This window comes from Chinchilla lanigera, unplaced genomic scaffold, assembly GCF_000276665.1.
Source record: "Chinchilla lanigera isolate Chin_1 unplaced genomic scaffold, ChiLan1.0 scaffold00063, whole genome shotgun sequence".
Lineage (NCBI taxonomy): Eukaryota > Metazoa > Chordata > Mammalia > Rodentia > Chinchillidae > Chinchilla > Chinchilla lanigera.
Window position 1 is genome coordinate 13,337,932 of NW_004955464.1, and position 17,299 is coordinate 13,355,230.

At 41.2% G+C, this 17,299-nt stretch overlaps 1 protein-coding gene across 3 annotated transcripts in view; it reads left to right on the forward strand.

The window, feature by feature from the left end:
• Positions 1-17,299, forward strand: part of Eif2b3 (eukaryotic translation initiation factor 2B, subunit 3 gamma, 58kDa) — a 124,605-nt gene that overhangs the window by 83,704 nt on the left and 23,602 nt on the right. The window lies entirely within an intron of this gene.

The following is a 17,299-nucleotide window of genomic DNA, read 5'->3' on the forward strand; positions in this document are numbered from 1 at the left end:
AAGGAAACAATATGCACTGTATCAACTATTGTAACTGTCTTACTAACCTGTTATGAAACTCAGTTTCATTGTTTATCTTTTTTCTCTTTAAAATAAAAAAAAAAGGAATTAAATAACTTAATAAAATAAAATACTCATAGCTCTAGCCAGGCATGGTACCACAGGTCCATAATCCCAGCATTCAGGAGGCTGAGGCAGGAGGATCACCATGAGTCAAGGCCAGCCTGGACAACATAGTGAGTTCAAGGCCAGCCTGAGCATAAAACCCTGTCTCAAAAATAAAACCAAGCAAACAACAATGAAACAAAACCAGAAAAAACTTAAGCATTGATATTGAGCTAACCTAAATAATGAAACCAATTATATTGAGAAGGTAACTTCCTTTCATCACCAACCCAGCACAGTAGTATGGTTATGCATGGTGGGGTTAGTAATGAAAAAGTTAAATCCATCTTCTACAATGGAGAATTAATAGATAACACCTAAAGTAGAAAAACTGAGAACTATCAATATTAATGATAGATGTAAATACTAAATAAATCTGTTATTTAAACTCACTGTGTTGCCCTGGCTACATGAATTTGCAACAGTCGTCCTGCCTGAACCTCCCTGAGTGCTAGACATACAGACAAGTACCACCAAGCCCAGCTTTTCTGTTTTTTTTTTTAGTACATGTTTGCAGCACATAATGATTACAGTTACTGTGGGGAAATGTTACATGTCCACAACACACCTTAATTCTTTTTCCTCTTTTCTTCACCCCCTCTCCCACCCTTCTCTCCCTGCTTCTTCCAACTCTTGGTCCCTTTCTCAATTGCACAAGCTCTGTTTCCATCATGTTTTGTTTGTTTTTGTTTTTTGAGATGAGGTCTTACATAGTTCAGACTAGCCTTAAACTCACTGTGGAACCCAGACTGGCCTCAGACTCCCAGCGATCCTCTTGCCTCAGTGTCCCAAATGCTGGGAAAACAGGCCTGTGCCACTACACCAAGCAAGACAGTGTTGCTATGCATTTCTGAACTCACTTTGAATTTACTCTGTAACCCAAGCTGACCTCAAATTTGCTGCAGTTCTCCTGCCTCAGCCTCCTGAGTGCTGGGATTACAGGTGTGTACCTACACACCCAGCTTATTGTTTTTATTTATTTTTTTATTTTTTTGGTACTGGGAATCGAACTCAGGACCTTGCACTTGCCAAGCAGGCGCTTATGCCACTGAACTAAATCCCTAACCTTGTTTTTAATTTTTATGTTTTTACAAATGTGTCTTTCATACATCTGCCTTCAAGAGGTGAAGCTAGATTTCCTTCCCCTTGATTGTGAGCTGGATTTGTTGATTGGTTTATAGCAATAGAATATAGCAGCATTGATGGGATTTCACTTCCAAAATGCATTCTATAATCCTGAATCTATGTGCCTCTTTGATTCCACAGTGCTTTGCAACTAGTTCTTTTTTTTTTTTTTTTTTTGCAACTAGTTCTTACAAACTGGGAGCAGGTTCATTGGAACAACCAGGCACTTGATTTTTTTTTTTTAACCAAGTTTGCTTATTTATTCATTTATTTATTTAGAGACGAGTCTTGCTGTGTTTCCCTGGGTCCTCCCACTTCAGTCTCCCACGTAGCTGGGACCATAGACATGTGCTTGGCCACATGCACCATGCTCAGCTTAACTCGGGTTTAATGAGGATTTATGGAGTAGATTTGCTTCTTGTAGTATACAGTTATGAGAAAAGTGGGTGCAAATACATAATATGTCTGCAGTTTCCAAGGGTGGTGTCCTCTCATAATACTTTACACTCAGCCTGTAGAAATTTGTTAAAAGTTTTAGCTGAGTATTTCTTATTCATTTGTATGATGGCCTCTTTGTGCCGTACAGTTGATAATTCACTGTTTGATCTGTCCTTAGAGGCTCTTGTCTTTGCTTAGATTTCTGGCTGTGTGGGTCTTTTTGGGTTTTTTGTTTTGTTTTGTTTTGTTTTTTGCCTTTTTTGGAGAGAGGGTCTTGCTATGCAGTTCAGGCTGGCCTTGAGCTAACTTTGTAGCCCAGGCTGGTCTCAAAGTCACAGCGACCCTCCTACCTCAACCTTCTGACTGCTGGGATTACAGGCGTGAGCCACCATCCCCAGCCCTGGCTATGTGGTTGCCCTCTGAGTTCAAGAAAAGTTATTGTAGCTGGACATAGTGGCGCACACCTGTAACCCCAGCACTCAGGAGACTGAGGCAGGAGGATTGTTGCAAGTTCGAGACCAGCCTGGGCTACAAAGTAAGCTCAAGGCCAGCCTGAACTGCAGGATGAGACTCTATCTCAAAAGACAAAAAAAGAAAGAAAAAAAGAAGAGTTATTTTAATTTTAAAAGTATTCATTTTTTTTCTCGTTAGGATGGGTGCAATTCTTTTCTAGCTTTCTGCATCCTGTGTGGAAGACAGAAGTCCTAGGATTGATTTTTCTTTTTTATATATAACAATTTGAGGTTCACATCATATAGTCCATCCATTTAAAGTATACAGTGTGGTGGTTTTAGTATAACAAAGCTGTGTAACCATGACCGTGGTTGATTTTTAAAATACTTTTATTACTCTGAAACGGAGTCTGGTATTCATTGTTATCTCCTATTTTCCCCCACCCGACACAACCATTAATCTACTTTCTGTTTCTATAGATTTGCCTATTTTGGACATTTAATACAAATGCAGTCACCCACAATGTGGCCTTTTGTGACTGGGTTCATGTGGCATAATGTTTTAAAGGTTCATCCATGTACGATATTAATACTTCACTTCCTTTCATTGTTAATATTGCCTCATGTTATAGATCCATCACATTTGAGTTATCTAGTGAGTTAATGTAGGCACTTGATTTTAAATCATCACTTTTTTCTAGCAGGGAGTCATATAGGATTTCATTATCCAGAACTTTGAAGGATTTCCGGAAAGAGCATAAAGCATACTTCTTTCCTGAGAAAACATCGTGCATATTAGAGAGACAGGACCAACACTATGCAAGAGAAAATTAGATACACACCATTTGCTTATTGAATTAAACTAGAAAAAACTACATAGCCAGGTGTGGTAGTGCACATCTATAATCCCAGTGCTCAGGAGGCTGAGGCAGGAGGATCATCGTGAGTTCAAGACCAGCCTGGGCTACAAAGAGAGCTCAAGGCCAACCTGAACTGCACAGCGAGACCCTGTCTCAAAAAGATTAAAAAAAAAAAAAAAAGAAATAAAAAGCATAGTTCTCATAATAAGTGAACAATTTTGTTTGCTGCCAAATTTGGTAAAATAGTCCATTTGGAAGGTAATAAATCAATGGGATAATTTAATTTCACATTTTTTCTATGTCCAGTAATATTTTTTCATATTTTTTTGCTTGAGTTTAGGACTTGCTAAATTCCCAGAGGAAGTGATCATAAATTCAAATCATATTGGGCTTCATGATAAATTCAGAAAAGATAATGAGTTCTAATTATTTCTGATGTGAGGACTATGGAATATGCAACTGCCATTGCATGTCAAAGGAGCATTCCCTGTGTTCTTTTTTTTTTTGAGACAGGGTCTCGCTATGCAGTTCAGGCTGGTCTTGAGCTCACTTTGTCGTCCAGCAGGCTGGTCTCGAATTCGCAATGATCCTCCTGCCTCAGCCTCCCAAGTGCTGGGATTACAGGCGTGTGTCACCTCGCCCAGCCTATTTGTCTTTTTGAGACTGTCTCAGCATGCAGTTCAGGCTGGCCTTGAGCTCACTTTGTAGCCCAAGCTTGTCTTGAACTCACAACAATCCTCCTGCCTCAGCCTCCTGAGTGCTGGGGTTATAGGCATGTGCCACCACACCCAGCCCTGTATTCTTATAGTACCAATCTGAGTGCCATCAAAATAAAGCTTCCTTCCAGTATAATATCAGGCCTCAGGGATGGTAGTGTCACCGGTTAGCTTCTTCTAAAAGTTGCTTGCCAAATAATTTTGGGTTGCTTGCCTTTCCTTCTGGAGTTGGTTTCCAAGTTCCTCTCAGAAAAGAATTGGATGAATCAAGCAAAAAAATAGTAGCAAAGTTTATTTGAAAAAGTAAAAGTAAAGAGTGAGAGAAAAACTAGCTTTGCCGAGCAAGCTTGGGCCAAGTAAAAGAGAAAAAAGCAAGATAAAAGTACACCCTAGAGGATATACTGTGGGCTATCATGAAGAAAGCCACGATAGCAAGCTCTTCTCGGCGTCTGCATCCATTTGTACTGTCAAAATCTTGAGGAAACCCGTGAGAACTTCTACATATGGGTCCTGAAAGGCAGTGCTGGGATCCCACACCTCAGGCTGATGTCAGGTCTGGGCCATCGTACTGAAACCTGGTCGAGTCTCATGAGAAGTCCACATATAGGGCTTTGGAAACTGTTCTGCACGTGTGTTCTAAGATCTGGTAATTAACAGGTCACGCCTATTTCCCGACCCAGTTTTGGCGTGCTAATCTCCTGGCTCATTTCCCCCTGAGAGACATAAATCCCCGTAATTCTTTATGGGGTGCTGAGAAAATGGAGGTTTTCTAGAGAAGTCAAAACAGAATGAAGTAGTTGAATTGGCTCACCCATGATGTCCAAGATTACCCAGTGTTCCTCAAAGGAGATGGTGATGTCCACAGACAGGGCCATTGCAGGTTCTCCTTGGCCTCTTCAGTCATCAGAGCAGGAAATGAGGGTTCTGGCTGGCCTAGTTCTGCTCTAGGAGTGGGGACAGTCAAATTTTTGATGCCACTAGTCAGGTGCATTAGCTGTCTCACATAGAGGCTGGGTGTAATCTCATGCCCAGTGTCCAGTCTTCTTACACTTGAAACAGGAACCCTTTCCTTCATTGTCCCTGGGTTTTTCCCAGTGAGTTTAAAGCATTGCCAGTTGTGACCACTATAATCTTAGCCTTTTTTTTTGTCACTCCTCTGGGTCCCAGTTGTTGAAGACAGAAGACACTGTGTCCAGCCATTGGGCCATAAGTGTCTGTGGACCCATCTGAAGGTTTTGTAGCCCATGCTAAATATCTCAGACTGACTGACAAATGAAATAATGTCCACTAATGCTTCTTCATCCTTGAAAGGTGGATCTATATTAGTATATTTATGAAAGACTTAATGTACCTCTTTACCTCCATGGTAAGAGCAGCTGGCATGTCAGACACCATTCTTAGTCCCCTACTAGTATTACAGACCCTGTTTGGCTCTTTTGAAAGAGGACTAACATTTCCAGGGTGGCTTCCTTCTCTTTTTAAAGCACATTGTCCATTCGCATAGCTCCTAGCCTCTTGTACCTCTGTAACTGAAGAGGGGGCCCTACTTATTGGCCTGGGGACTATAAGGAGGAAATAGAAGAGATCTCCCAGTGTCATTGGACAAATCAGAGAGACCCACATTTCCCTGAAGCTAAGTGAGGGTTCCAGAACAGGGGTGTCCCCTTAGTTTTTGAGCCTTTCCTGCGATAGTCACAAAAGCTTGCACATAAGAGATTTTACTCCACCTTTTATATTTTAAGCAGAAACAATATAACTAGAGAATAGTCTCATAATCCAAAGTACCATCCTGTGTCCATCTATCACCACCTCCCAGTTCATACTGAGCTCAAAGCATACTGCAAAAGTAGATAAGCTATTCCTGTTTTTATTGTGTGTTTTTGGTTTGGGTTGGTTTGGTTGGTACCAGGAATTGAACTTCCCAGGCAGGCACTACTCTACTGAGCTATATCCCTGGCCCTCTTGTTTTAGATTGTCAGGATTAGCCGGGAGTGGTGACATACGCCTGTAATCCCAGCACTTGGGAGGCTGAGGCAGGAGGATCATTGCAAGTTCAAGATAAGCCTGGGCTACAAAATGAGCTCAAGGTCAGCCTGAACTGTATAGTGAGACCCTGTCTCAAAAAGACAAAAAAAATAAAAATAAAAAAGGAGACAACTAGGTCTTAACTCCTTAAGATGATGTCCCATGTAGAAGGAGACCCAAGGGTTCCATAAAGGGTCTCTTGTGAGACCCTAACACGGACTAAACAGACATTTCTATCTGAGTGATACCGGCATCATTGAGCACAGAAGAAAGCCCCCCAGGGGCTTTTGTCTCCATATTTGGACCCATTAACCCATTAGAAGGGGACAAAGCCACATGTTCACCTTACCTAATCCTTTAATTCCTGTGAAGTAAGGGCAGAACTTCCCCAAGCGAAGTTCTCTTAGCCACTCAGTTGAACCCATTGGTGCTCCAACTTGTATTTCAAGTCCCTCGATGACTCTACTTAACCGGAATACAGCCAGTTGGGAAAATAGTCTCTTGCATTTACTCCAATAGTTAAACAACAAAAAACACGAAGAATAGGGAAGACTCTGTTTTGTGTCCTCACAGTAATTAAATTTTAAACACTATTTGTTCTGCTAAGGTCATCAAGCATAGGGTTTTTAATTATCTGCCTTCAAATAAGGAAGAAATCCAGCCAGGAAACCATAGTGTCAGGTGGGATTTAGGACAGACAGGAAGCAGATCAGCTAAAGCTGGCTTAATAGGACCTTCCAGCCATTGCCCTGCCTCAGCAAAAGCCTTAGGTGTTTCCTTTTAAAATGAGCTATTTTTTCTCTTCCACACAGGGAAGAGCCATATTGACAGTTACAATAATTCAGAAAGAAAGAAGTTTGTCCCTCTTGTTCTCCAAAATTAGAGGCTTAGCTTGAAAGGCCAGTTAGTAAAGAAGAAAGAAAGAGGCCAGGCGTGGTGGCACACACCTGTAATCTCAGCACTCTTTTGGGAGGCTGAGGCAGGAGGATCATTGCAAGTTCGAGACCAGCCTGGCTACAAAGTGAGCTCAAGGCCAGCCTGAACTGCATAATGAGACCCTGTCTCAAAAAGACAAAAAAAAGAAGAAGAAGAAGAAGAAGAAGAAGAAGGAGGGAGGGAGGGAAAAGAGAGAGAGAGAGAAAGCAAGCAAGCAAGCAAGCAGGCAGGCAGTTGACATAAGCCCATGTCTAGCTACATGATTTCCATGCAGGCTGTAAACTTCCTTATTGGTACCATCCACACCCAGGATGGGGCACCCTTAATCTTAGCATCACATCAAAGTACAAACTGTGAAGGAAAAATCATTTGCAGAACTGGGGTAAGTAGAGACCAGGTTAATTAAAAATAAACAAAAAAATTAGCAAATACACACAACACAAACTGAGAAAGAAAAGCCATTTACAAAACGGGGTAAGCCAGGCATGGTAGCGCACATGTGTAATGCCTGTAATCCCAGCACTTGGGAGGCTGAGGCAGGAGGATTGTTGCAAGTTCGAGACCAGCCTGGGCTACAAAGTGAGCTCGAGGCCAGCTTGGACTGCATAGTGAGACTGATAGGTTTTTCCAGCACAGAGAGAAGTAAAACAGAATAAAATGCTCATCTCAAAAAGACAAAAAAAAAGACAAAAAGAAACAAAACTGGGTAAGTGGAGACCAGCTTACCAGGTTAATTTCCAAAAAGGGTAACAAAATACAACAACAACAACAAAATGCATAGACTTCAAGGACCTGGAGAATGAGCTTAAGTAGATAGAAAGAAAAAAAAAGCCTACATTCCATTCCCCCATCCCCATGGCCAGGCTGGGAAGCCCCTCCCTGGTGCTTTGAGAAGACTTCTCCAATTCTCAGCTTAGGGGAGACAGTGAAAGAAAGAAGGGAAAAAAGAAAATAAAAAGCCTCATAGAAACAAAAATTGTGCCCAATATGGGCCTTACCTTGCTCTCTAGTGCCTGAGCTTTATTCCTTGCTGGCTCACCAAAATGTTATTGGGTCACTCCTTCTAAAAGTGGCTCACCAAAGAGTCCTTGCTGGGTTTTGGGTTGCTCGCCTCTCCTTCTAGAGTTGGAGTCCAGATTCTTGTCTTGAGCAAAGAATTGGGCAAAATTAGCAAAAACAGGTAACAAAGTTTATATGATAAACAGTAAAAGTGAAGATGGAGGGAGAAATCAGCTCTGTAGAGTGAGCTTTGGCCAAGTAAAAGAGGAAAAAAGCAAGATAAAAGTATACTGTGGAGAAAATAGGACAGGATATCGTGAGGAAAACCACAATAGCAAGCTCTTCTTGGCGTTTGTATCCTTTTATACTATCCAGATCTCAAAACCCGTGAGAACGTCTACATACAGGTCCTAAGAGGTGGTGCTGGGATCCCATGCCTCAGGCTGATGTCAGGTCTAGGCTGTCCTATTGAAAACCTTACCAAATTCTCAGGAGAAATACAAGTGCAAGGCTTTGGGGACTCTGCCTGTGTTCCATGATCTTGAAATTAATGGGTCATGTCACTTCCTCAGCCAGCTTTGCCATGCCCTAATCGCCTACCTCACTAGGGTTACCTTCTTTCACTTAGTTGATTCTGACCATCAGGAGAGACCCTGCTGCTGCTAATGCCTATGACAATGATTGCAGCTATTGTTTTTCAAATATTATGGCAGGCACAGTGTTAAAAGGCTTCATATGTAATCTTTACAGTATTTATATAAACACTATTATTATGCCCATTTTACAGATGAGGAAACTAAATAAAGATTTAGTTAGAAATCAATCCAGGGAGCTGAGAGTGGTGGCACACACCTGTAATTCCAGCAATTGGAAGGCCGAGGCAGGAGGAGTGCTATGAGTTGGAGGCCAGCCTGGGCTACGTAGTGAGTTCAAGGCCAGCCTGAACTAAACAGCAAGGCCCTATCTCCAAAAATAAATAGAAGCTGGAGTGGGAGAAAGAAATAGAGACAGAGAAAGAGAGAGAAATCCAAAAGAAAAGAAATCCAGAATCCAGCTGGGCACAGTGATGCACACCTGTAGTCCCAGCTACTTGCGAGACTTGAGGCAGGAGGATCAATTGAGCCTATGAGTATGACCAGCCTGGGCAGCAGAGTGAAGGTGTGTCTCAGAAAGAAAGAGAGAAAGGAAGGAAGGAGAAGGATAGAAGGAAGAAAGGGAGAAGAGCAAGAAAGAGAGGGAGGGAAGGAGGGAGGGAGGGAAAGAGGGAGGGGGAATCCCAGCAAACCTTTGGATGAATGAGTGGGACACTGCCCAGTAGCCAGCCGTTATTAAGGATCTGCAATCTGGACTTTGACAGTTTGTGGTAAATGTTGGGATATAGAACAGGCACTGGCAAACTATTTCTATGCAGGGCAAAATAGTAAATATTTTAGGGTTTTTAGACATGTGATCGGTGTTGTATTTATTCAGCTCTGCTGTTACAGCAGAAAAGCACCCATAGATACAGATACAATGAGTTAATGTGGCTGTGTTCTAATAAAACTTTACTAAAAGGGTAGCAGGTCCATCTGACTGACAGACTTTAATTTGCCAATTCACCTAGAGGGTTTTTCTTTTATTTTGTTTTTTAAGAATAATAGGGTGGAGAGAGAATGATAGGAGCCTTGCTTACACAGCTTGTTTTTTTATTTGTGTATTCTTGCAACACAGACAGTTACATTCATTTTATAGAGTGTGTGTGTGTGTGATTGCGTATATATGATTATATATATATATGATTTCATTTTTGGTTCTTTTATTCCACTCCTTCCTACTCTGCCCCTTTCCCCCCTCACATGATCTGCCTCCCTCTGTCCTAGACTCTCTCTTTTATTTTGCTCATTAATTAATATCTGTTTTGAGTTCATCATCTCTATCCTTTAGAAAAATGCAAATCAAAACAACTTTGAGAGCTTGTTTGGAAGTTCTAGCGGGAGAGTGCAGCTACTCATATACCCTTGACTGAGGAAATGGTCCTCTTCTATCGGGGCTGGTTCTCTCTTTGATCAAGCACGCTAGAACAGCTCTGAGATTCTATCTTCACTCCAGTCAGAATGACTATCATCAAGAACACAAAAAACAAATGTTGGCAAGGATGTGGGGAAAAAGAAACTCCTCTGCATTGTTAGTAGAATGTAAATTAATACAGCTGTTATGGAGATTCCTCAAAAAACTAAAAATAAATTCCATTTGATCCAGCTATCACTTTCTTGGGTATATTACCGAGTTAAAGGTACATATTGTACTATATTGATACATATACATGAATGTTTATAGCAGCACAGTCCATAATGGCTAACCTCTGGAAACAGCTTAGATGCCCATCATGTACAGCTTGTTTCTTACAGTGGTCAGGATATAGCTGACTGGATCTAGAGTTCTTTTATGAAGAAAAAAGTGCAATTTGTTTCAGATTTGTTCTACCTAAATCTGTTTATCAAAATAAAAAGTTAAGAAAAAGAGGAGGTTTTTTTTGTATTTTAAAAGAGTTCATCTCAACATACAGACAGCAAATACCTTTAAAAATACCTTCATGGGGCTGGGGATTTAGCTCAGTGGCACAGCGCCTGCCTGGCAAGCGCGAGGTCGTGAGTTCAATTCCCGGTATCAGAAAAAAAAACGAAAAAATAAAAATACCTTCATTGTAGGTTTGTCTAGAATCATATACTGCCATAGCTAGTCATTCCGTAAGAATCCAAGTACAACAACACGCACCTCTAATCCCAGCACTCAGGAGACTGAGTCAAGAGAACTGCCATGAGTTTGAGGCCAGCCTGCACTACATACCGAGACCTTGTCTCAAAAAAACAAAACATACATACATAAATGCCAGAAGAAGAAAGGGATGTGTTCTGTATCTAATTAGGGGAAGGGCTGAGACTTTTCCATTAGTTCATGCCTTCTACTTTTCCGGAACATCCTTCAAATGGCAAATGCTTACTGAGTTTCCCACTCTGATCAAGCCAGTGTTCTGGTATGTATTTTGGCAGAAGACTCATTAAGGCAGGAAATTTTATCTCAAGGAGTTGAGTAATCTTGATAAAATAGATTATGTCTATAAAAGGTTACCAAGCAATAGCAAACTATCAGATACTGAATAATTATAACCAAAAAGTAATGTTCTTAGAATTCAGGGATATATCAAACTGTAGGAGGTGATCAGAAAAAGCAAATGGAATAATTTGGGCTTGAAGGATGGATTTGGACCAGGTATGGGGAGGGACATGGGAAGCTGAATCATGTCTGGGGAGAATGCTGTGAGCAGTGATGGGAGGCCAGGTATACCGGGCTTATTTAGGAACTAAGCAGGACAGTTTGTCCTTAATAGAAGGTCCATATTGGAAACACTAAGAAATAAGATGGGAAATTAAACTGGTCCAAAATTAGAAGGCCTTGAATAACAGGGAATTATAAAGACTTGAGAGCTGGGTGTGGTGGTGCATGCCTGTCATCCCAGCACTCAGGAGACTGAGGCAGGAGGATCACGGAGCATTCAAGGCTAGCCTAGGCTACATAAGCAAGTTCAAGCCCAGCCTACACTACATAGCCAGATTCTTTCTCAAAAAAAACCAAACCAAAGCAAAAACAAAACAAAACCTTGAGGAGGAAAGCAATGATTCAAATGTAGGACTTTGAACAGATAATTTGACAACATTGTGCAGGACAGATTTAAGGTGTAAAACTTGAAGATTATCACAGTGTTGCATGGCTAAATCCACAAGGCTTGAAAGGGATTATGTCCTTTTGAGATAAAGAAAAACTAATTATGATCATTTACTATATGAAAAGGGGGACTAGACTTTTCGTTCTTAGAAGCCAGTGGCATAAGTTTCTAGGCCCAGTTCTTGCAAGAAGTCTGTGTCTAGGGCTTTGGCAACTGTTCTGTGCTTGTGTCATGGGATTTTGTTTTTGTTTTTGTTTTTTGTCTTTTTGAGACAGGATCTCACTGTGCAGTTCAGGCTGGCCTTAAACTCGCAGTAATCCTCCTGCCTCAGCCTCCTGAGTGCTGGGATTATAGGCATGTGTCTCCATGCCCAGCCTAGTGTCCCTGGGATTTTGTAATTAACAGATCACATCTACTTCCCCAGTTTTACCACCCCCTAATCTCCTATCTCAATCAGACAGTTCTGGTAACTTTACTCCAAGGGACCCAGATTCTTTGGACCTCATTGGACTTGAACAAAGTGTACTTTTCTCTCATATCTAATTGATGCTTTTTGTGAATTTAGAGGCGTTATGTGTAGTAGGGGTGGGTGTCGCTGATAGAAAAAGTGCTGTATTGGAAATTCAAGTCTAGAAAATTTGAAATCTAGTCCTGAGACAAACCAGCTGTGTGGCATTGAACAAAATCACTTTGTTTCTGTAAACCTCAGTTTTTTCAGCTGAAAGTGACTTAGTTCTTTGAAGAAAGTCCCTGTTACGGTTTATATCTGTGTGTCCCCCAAAGCCTCATGTGGTCTTGGGGCAGGCTTTTAGAGTTTAAAGGATGTGAGAGCTGCACCCGCCCTGGGGTGGATAGTTTGCATAGGTAAGGGAGAGGAAGAGAGTGCTTGAGGGCATTCCTCCCCCTTTCTGCCCTGGTGTATGGTGGTTGCTTAGCTGTGTGCTGCCGCCCTGAGATGCAGCCCTTTGCAATGTGCCACTCTGCCTTATAATCTGCCAAGTACGGATTGAAACTTCCACAAACTGTAAGCAAAATAAACCTTTCCTTCCTTAATTTTGGGCGTCAGGTATTTTGTCCCAGCAGCGAGAAAAAAGTAACCAAGACAGTCCCCTTTTTTGCTGTGAGTTCAAGGCCAGCCAGGACTACATAGTGAGACCTTGTCTGAAAAAACAGAGCGAGAGTGAGTGTGTGTGTGTGTGTGTGTGTGTGTGTGTGTGTGTGAGAGAGAGAGAGAGAGAGAGAGAGAGCGAGCAAATACAAGCTATCCCACCCTGAAACTCCTGTTGTATTTCTGACAGACATGTGGTTTTTTTCAGACATGTGTTTTTAATAGTTCATAAGTAGAAGGTATTTCTGCCAAGTACTTAATAAGAAAATCATGTAGCTTTTCCCCAGTGTTATGTTTTCTTGTGAGTTCTAGTCAAGGTTATTTATTGGAAGGAAAATTTTGAAACAAGTTCCTAATGGAGTTCCTTTTTAATGGAATCTAATGTTTCACAGTTTCATCATGGAAGGCTTAGACATTTATATCTGGGAAAACAAGAGCTTTGGTAAAAACCTCAAAAATCATGGCTAGATCCCTGTTTCTGGAAATAGAGATGATGAAAATGGTCTAAGCTCTTGATTATTTTCTTGGTTGTGTGGAAAGTGTTGAAATACTATTTACCTAAATTTGTACCCCCATTGATACTAACCAGCTCTAATTCTTAAACTACTTCTCTTATTGCAGTTTGGGAAAGGGTTGGAAGGTGCAGAAGGACTTTGGAAGCCAGGATCACAATCCTTTCTCAAGGTCTTGTCCAATACAGACACTGAGGCTTTTTAATCTTACTCTTCTATGTTTTTACTCTCCTATAAAGTGATATGGCTGTAAAGATCCCCCATATCAATATCTTGGGGGTTTCTGTTTTTGTTTTTGTTTTTAGTTTTTTGAGACAGGACCTCACTATGTAGCGCAGGCTGGCCTCAAACTCACGGTCATCCTCCTGTGCCTTAACCTCGCAAGTGCTTGGATTACAAGCATGTGCCACCACATCCAGCTATCAGTATTTCTAAGCCTTTATTTGGGCCTGGCCATAGACTGCAAAGAAAATCTTCCAATCTTCTGCCTGGGTGAGTAAAAGTTACGGTGCAAATGCCTGATCATTTCAGGTTTTTGATAGTACAAATCAGGTTGTTCATAGCTTTTCTTACGTCTGGTCTAGGATTCTACTCTCTTGGATGTGCTAAATCTGTTATTGTTATTTTCCAGTTTCCAAAATGTTGTTGTCATTTCTTCTCTTGGTCTTTGTCCTTGTGAGTTTATGTTTTAAAACAAACTTCATTTTAATGAGTTTTCAGAGAGGGTAGGGATTAATGACTGTGTTTAGTCTACTATCTTTACCTAAAATTCTGTTTCTTTCATTTCAGTCTCGTATCTTTCTAGCCCTTCCCCTTCTGTTCTTTTCCTCTATCTCTCTGTCTCCCCCACCCTTCATTCTCTTCCTTCTCCATCCAAGTCTAGAACCTCTGCCTTCAGGCTTTTCCCTCCATGCCCTTACGTATCTTTTTACAATATCTAGCCTTGTAAACCTCAACCTTATATTAGTGGTTCTATTAAAGTTTCTAGGAAGAATATTATACAGTGATGACACCATTATAAATTTATATTTCCAATCTTAGCTGAACTGTCAGAGCCACTCGACAGACTTCGACTTCGACTTCCACTCCTGTCGCCTCTTTCTCAGGGAAAGTCCTCGCTAATACTGATTTCACCAGCATACTGCTCTTACCTATAGCTTTATCTTTATTCAGACCCCACCTTCATTTTCCTTCATCTTGCTTTAGAGGAAAAACTTTGGGATCAGCCCCTTCATTTATGCCTTTTACTCCACAAGCCTTGCTGTGTAAGTTTTTCCAACACTCTCTGCATTTTAATCCTTGTTCTTTTTTTTTTTTTTTTTTTTTCCCCTTAAACCAGTAAAAATTTCTAAGGGCTCCAATCAAGTAGCCACCTTTATTCCTCCATCATTCCCCCAACACAACCCTAAACACAACATTACTGTGTAGCGATGGAGAGTTGATTATAGTTCTCTGACTCTTGATTCCTTTTAGTGCCTCTGTGCTTGTACTTTTCCCATTCTTGGTGCTTCTTCAGCCAAAGTAGGGAATGGCTACTCTCGATGGCTTGGGCACGCGTGTGCGTGTGTGCATGCATGCATGTTGATACTTGCTCTTTATCTTCCTATAGAATTAAGATCAAAATCCTTAACATGGCTAAAATATCTGTAGTCTGTGCCCCTCCTCACCTTGTTTTCTGTTTCATTGGTACTGGGTCTCCTTTGGTCTACTCTGCTGAATATGTCAGTCTCCAGTTTGGCTCTTCATGCATGCATGATGACCAAAACACGCTGTCATTCCTGTCACAGTACTACCAAATTCATGAATATGGGATAGTATGCCAAGTGCCTTTGTGTAATGCAGCTACCAGGTAGCCACACAATAGGTGCTTGTGGCCAGCCTGTCCTTTAATTCCTCACTCACCAGTCTGCCTCAAGACCTTGGCAGCTGCTGTTTCCTCTGCCCAGGTACCCCTCTCAATTTCCCCACCTTTTTTCCTGGTTGACTTACTGCTCTTCCTTCAGGTCTAAGCTTAACACAGTGTTTTCCTTCGTCTTCAAATGTGAGTTGGGTCCCCTGTCACATGTTTCCATAGCATCCTGTCCTTGACTTTCACAGTTGTTGCATACTGGCAGTTTTTTTTTCCCCACAGAATTGCAAGTTTCATGTAAGGATTGTGTTCATTCCACTCACTGCTATATCCCAACTGTCTGATATATAGTAAGTGTTCAGTGAACATAGGCAAGAGACTAGAGTTTAGAAGAGTGATCTTATTTATTTTTTGCTCCTAGAGATTGAACCTAGACCCTCACACATGCTAAGTATGCATTCTACCACTGGCCTATATCCCCAGTCCCTGATTTGCTTTGAAAACGAGGGGCTGGGGATTTAGCTCAGCGGCACAGCACCTGCCTGGTAAGCGTGAGGTCGTGAGTTCAATTCCCGGTACCGGAAAAAAACAAAAACAAGCAAACAAACAAAATGGACAGAAAGGCCAGGTGTAGTAGCACACACCTGTAATCGCAGCACTCGAGTCTGAGGCAGGAGGATTGTCATGAGTCCGAGTCCAGCCTGGGGTACATAGTGAGTTTAAGGCTGGCCTGGACTATACGTCAAGACCTGACTGAGAAATGCAATAAAATAAAATGGACAAAAAACGTAGGCACAGTGGTGCACACCTGTAATCCCAGCACTCAGGAGCCTGAAGCAGGAAGATCACCACAAATTTGAGAGTTCAAGGTCGACCTGGACTGCATAGCAAGGCCCTTTATCAAAAAAAAAATCTTTCTCTTTTGTTTTTCTGTCAAATACAATTAAGAAACAACACTTGGAACTCTTAAGAACTCTTCAGCCTCTGCCAGTGTCTGCTGCTTTGAGTCCAGGACTTTCACTTCAGCACAACCGCTTTTATTGGAGAAGCCTGACCACCATGGCGTCATAGTCCACCCTGCCAAGCAGGGAGACCTCTAGTTTGATAACTAGTTTAATAATCAACAGTCTGACATTCTTGTCACAGTGCCATACCACCCCAAAATCAACTTGGGATGGTATGGAAGGTGCCTTTGTATAAAGCCCTTAGCAAGTAGCCGTGCAGTATATGCTTGTCCCTGTCTCATTACAACGATACCTCACTAGTAAGTACCCGTGCTGCCTATGTCTTTCTCTTCCCTCTAGCTCTGAGCTCACTTGGTTATTTTAAGCATACCTTGGTCGCTCGTTTTTTCTAAGCTGTATGATTTACAGCAAGGAACTAGCTCTGACTCCTAATGGGAGATAGAAGATGCTTCTATATTGGAATATGTTTAAGACTACCAAATACAGTGGAAGGTAATTGATTATCTGAAGGTCTTCAAACAGAGAGGAGTCATTTATGTTGTATTGAACACCTCAGTGTAACTAAATTATCACAGGAGGCTTTTGTTTGTTTGGTTCAGCCTGAGCTACATAGTGAGACCCTGACTCACAAAAAAAAAAAAAAGATTTTAATGCCATATATAACTAGAAATTGGTAACAGTTCAGAATATTATTAGCTGAACTTTTACATTTTTCCTATCCTGGCTGTATAAGTTGGCCTCAACAATAAAAATGAGAATAATATCTACCTCATGTTAATTATGAGGATTAAATATTATAGAGTATAGTGATGATTAAAGAAATTTGTGAAATGGAGATGAAGAGAAGAGGGCAACTTTCTAAATTGTTCAGGTCAAGGCAGATACTTATCAGCATGTAGGCCTCAAATGAAATTCTTTTTTTTTTTTTTAAGAGTAGGAAGAATTTACTGAGAGAAAGAAAGCTTCTGTCTGAGAGGGACAAAAGGGGTTCTGGAAAGTGGGTTGCCCCTCAAATGAAATTCAGATAACAAATAGGCAGCTGCACCCATTTACTAAAATCTGTTACCTAAGGAATTTCTTAGAATTTGAGAATCTCAGAAAGTTAGGATAGGGAAGTACCTCTGCTTTTCTTCATCTCATTATACACATGAATTGGCATACAAGTGCACACATATGTCTGCCCGTGTGTGTGTGTGTGTGTGTGTGTGTGTGTGTGTGTGTGTGTTATGAGTATGGATTCCCAGGTCTCTGATTCTTTTTTTGGAAGTATTTCTTCTCTCTCTCCCCAGAAGAGTATAAGCCCTAGGTGGTATACCTTAGTATATTTGACTACTTCCAGATTATCTGGATTTCATGAGAATGTATTTCCTGCAAGCAAGTAAAAGCAAAGCAACACAGGGTAGAACAGATTATAACCAGACAGCTATAGTTGGAATGTCCATTTTT